This window comes from Myotis lucifugus, unplaced genomic scaffold, assembly GCF_000147115.1.
Source record: "Myotis lucifugus unplaced genomic scaffold, Myoluc2.0 scaffold_91, whole genome shotgun sequence".
Classification (NCBI taxonomy): domain Eukaryota; kingdom Metazoa; phylum Chordata; class Mammalia; order Chiroptera; family Vespertilionidae; genus Myotis; species Myotis lucifugus.
Genome location: NW_005871139.1, coordinates 726167 through 730506, shown reverse-complemented (window position 1 = coordinate 730506; position 4340 = coordinate 726167).

Sequence of the window (4340 nt, the reverse complement as noted above, 5' to 3'; positions counted from 1 at the left end):
CTCTCTCATCGATGTTTCTAACTCTCTATCTCTCTCCTTTCCTCTCTGTAAAATATCAATAAAATATATTTAAAAAAAAATCAATAGTGGAATATCAGAAGCAGGAGTCCCTTGATTTACGTAGCAAAGAATCTGGAAAGGAAATCAGACTGAAGGAGTTAACTGCCTTCACCTTACTCTGAAGTGAACAAGTCGAAGGCATTAGAGCAAATATTCATGATAACTTAAGCCGGATTGATAAAATAAATTAGATAAATCAACAAAATTTACATAGCTTTCAGGGGAATTTTAAAGGAAATCAAAGATAGCATTGCAGAACCATTGACTCAAATGTGTAATAAATAGCTGTTGTGCTAGAGTACAGATTGATTACAAATGTGGCTAGATGCCTATACTTGGTGTACCAGTTAATAATGCGGATTTTTTTCAATAGATGGAGTTACACATATGTTGATATATATGCGATTTGATATGTATGCTGTTTCGTTGTATTGACAGCAAGCTTCAGAACTTCATATGTCAGATTTGCTGAAGGTGTTAACATCATAGATACTTTTACGCTTAAAAATGTCGAATTTCGTGCCAAAAAAGAGCATTTGCGGGAAGTTTTAATTCATTATTTTGAAGAAAAAGTTGTATACTTCGGGAAGCTTATGGTGAACATGCTCCATCTCAAGATACTTATGAACGCTGGTTTAAACACTTTAAAAGTGATGATTTTGATGTGAAAGACTAAGAATGTCCAGGTCAATCGAAAATGTTTGAATACCAACAATTACAAGAATTATTGGATGAAGATGCCTGTCAAACTCAAATACAACTTACAGAAAGATTAAATGTTGCTCAGCAAACAATTTCTGATCGTTTACAAGCAGTGGGAAAGATTTTAAAGGAAGGAAAATGGGTGCCACATCAACTGAACGAAAGACAAATGGAAAGCCAAAAAGTCATCAGTAAAATGTTGCTTCAACGGCACGAAAGTCTTTTTTGCATCGAATTGTGACTGGCGATGAAAAGTGGATTTATTTTGAGAATCCCAAATGCACAAAATCATGGGTTGATCCAGGTCAACCATCAAAATCGACTGCAAGGCCAAATCACTTTGGAAAGAAGACAGTGCTCTGTGTTTGGTGGGATCAGGAAAGTGTGGTATATTATGAGCTTCTAAAACAGCGGTTCTCAACCTGTGGGTCTCGACCCCTTTGGCGGTTGAACGACCCTTTCACAGGGGTCGCCTAAGACCATCCTGCATATCAGATATTTACATTACGATTCATAACAGTAGCAAAATTACAGTTATGAAGTAGCAACGAAAATAATTTTCTGGTTGGGGGTCACAACATGAGGAACTGTTTTAAAGGGCCAGAAGGTTGAGAACCACTGTTCTAAAACCAGGTGAAACTGTTAATGCTGATCGCTACCAACAACAAATAATTTGAACCTCGCTTTGATTGTGAAACGACCAGAATGGGCCATAAGACACGGCAAAGTAATTTTGCTTCAGGATGACGCACTATCACACACTTCAAAACCAGTTAAACGTTAAAAGATCTTGCCTGGGAAGTATTAACCCACTCGCCATATTCACCAGACCTTGCTCCTTCAGATGACCACTTGTTCCTATTGATGGCACACGCACTTTCTGAGCAGCACTTCAAAGCGTACGAAAAAGTGGAAAATTGGGTCTCTGAATGGTTTGTCTCAAAACAAGGAAAGTTCTATTGGGACGGTATTCACAAATTACCTGAAAGATGGGGGAAATGTGTAGCTAGGGATGGACATTACTTTGAATAAAGCACTTTTGATGTTTCTCTTGAAATTATCGTGTTTTCTTTGATTACAAAATCCGCCATTATTAACCGGTACTCCTAGTACTTAAGAAAGCTTGAGTAGCCTTCTATAATGAGAGACTGAACCACATCTCCCAAACTAGGCAATCTTCTATAGTCTTTAATAGGGTTGGCAAACTTTTTCTAACATGGACCAGATTGTAATTATTTTAGACTTTGCAGAGTTATATGATTTCTGTTGCAATTACTCAATTTTGTAGTGCAGAAGCAACCAGGCAATATGTAAAGGAATAAGCATGGCTGTGCTTCAACAACATTTATTTATAAAAACACTCAGCTAGTTTTTTGACCACTATAGCCTATAATAATGGATAGAATATCTCCCTAGACATCATTAAAATATAGCCTTGTTTGTGGTTTTTCCAAGGGAAAATAACATACTTATAGGTAGGATCAAATTTTTGAGTAGATAATTGGGAGACACTTAACAGTTTTATTTTAAGACGGGTTGGGTGGAAGATTCTGCATTTGAATGGTTATTATTCCTAGACAATGTCATAAGTACAAGTTTGCCCGACACCAGTGTCCAAGTCATTAATCGCTGAAATACATTGCTTTGAGTACCTTCCTGAATGCCCCCTCTATTTTAATTGAAATTTTTTGGACAGAGGGTTGAATTTGGGGACTGATCTTGGATAGGAGATTAGAAATAAAGAATAAAGATGAGTAGACTGTCTATGAGAGGTTCTGAGAATCACTGTGGATTCTCTGAATACTTTAGCCAGGGGTCCTCAAACTACGGGCCTCGGGCCACATGCAAATACAAATATTGTATTTGTTCCCGTTTTATTTTTTTACTTCAAAATAAGACATGTGCAGTGTGCATAGGAATTTGTTCATAGTTTTTTTTAAAACTATAGTCCGGCCCTCCAACGGTCTGAGGGACAGTGAACTGGCCCCCTGTTTAAAAAGTTTGAGGACCCCTGCTTTAGCCATACAAATCGACATAATATTTAGTATCTTTATGAAGTGTGCTTGTCCTTAGTTTAAGTGTTCCCAACATAGTGACAGCTCTTACTTTTTCCCAATATCCCTTTCATTCAACTCTGGCTCCCATTTATTATTTCAGTGCCTCTCTATGGTAGAATCTGTAATGACAGGATTGGGTTTGGGAAGTGGGAAATAGAATTAAACTTCCTCATGGCCATTCTTATGTCCCTCTTCTGTGTTTGTACCCAGAGGATCTGATTGTACCCCTTTGACAAAATATTACTAGACTGTGATTTGTATTTTTTCAGTCCTATGTTTGCCTTTTGTCTTTCACTTTTGTCTAGGGAAAACAAAGAAATTGGGCAAATAACAATTTTATTACCCCTCCTTATTTTTCTATTCTTACTGGCAATGATAATAATAACAGCCATTTAATACTTGGCAGTGGAGTTGGGATTTTGATCTAAGTCTGTCGGACTCTAATATTGTAGTCATAACTAGAATGTTGATATTTTTAGATACTGTGGGATTGCTTGAAGAACAGGAGGAAGCAAGAAGAGGGAGTTTTGAAGTGAACTGGAAAGGAAAGGAATTCTTTGTGTAGTAGATGGAAGGAAACAGACTTTGGAAGAGGAAAAGATGGGGAGAAGAGAAGAAGGATAGGAATTTTAAATGGAGCCAGCCAAAACAAAAAAGTTTAGTTTCTATTACCAGGAACCTCTGTTCTTTTGTCTGATTTTTTTTGAAGCAACCCAGCAACTGCTGCAGTAGAAAATACATTGTTGGCATCGCTGGTATAACTTGAAGCAATTTTGTTTTATAGAGAATGGTAGCTATGTCCTAGAGCTGTGTTGTCTAACATAGTAGCCATTAGCCACATTAGACTACTTAAGTTAATTAAAACTTACATAAACAATTTAGTTCTTTACTTGCCACATTTCAAGTGCTTGATAGAACAGTTCCCTGTTGGGCAGCACTGTTTTAGAGAACTGAACGGTCTTATATATTACTGTTTTTGAATGCACCGTAATGGCTGGCCTGAGACTCTCACTTCCATGTATTCCCGGGTTTGTGTGAGAAAATTAGTATTAAGTACCTGAAAACTGTTTTATGTTAATGCCTTTTCCATTCCATATTCTAAAAGTTGATGGCTTTTATGATAAATAAAATTTTAAGGTTAGGTCATTTATTCTTCCCAAACTGTTTTATGAACATATTTGGAATACTGTTTCCAGTACATAACAGAGGCAATAATAGAAAAGGGCAACTTGAAAGGTAGAAGCACTTTAAGATCCTTATATTAGAGATAATAGACTTGAAAGATATTTTACTTGGAAAGGTAGACCTGGGAAGAGACATTAAAGATTGAAATTTGCAAATTAAAATAATCAACTTACAGAACTTATTAGCAGAACTAATAAGTAGCCTAGGTAGGCTATGACTTACAATTATAGCATCATAAATGATCATGAAATCAGGTTATTTCTAACTTTTAAAAAAAATATTTTTTAATTGATTTCAGAGAGGGAGAGAGAGATAGAAAGAGAATTGTTGATCAGG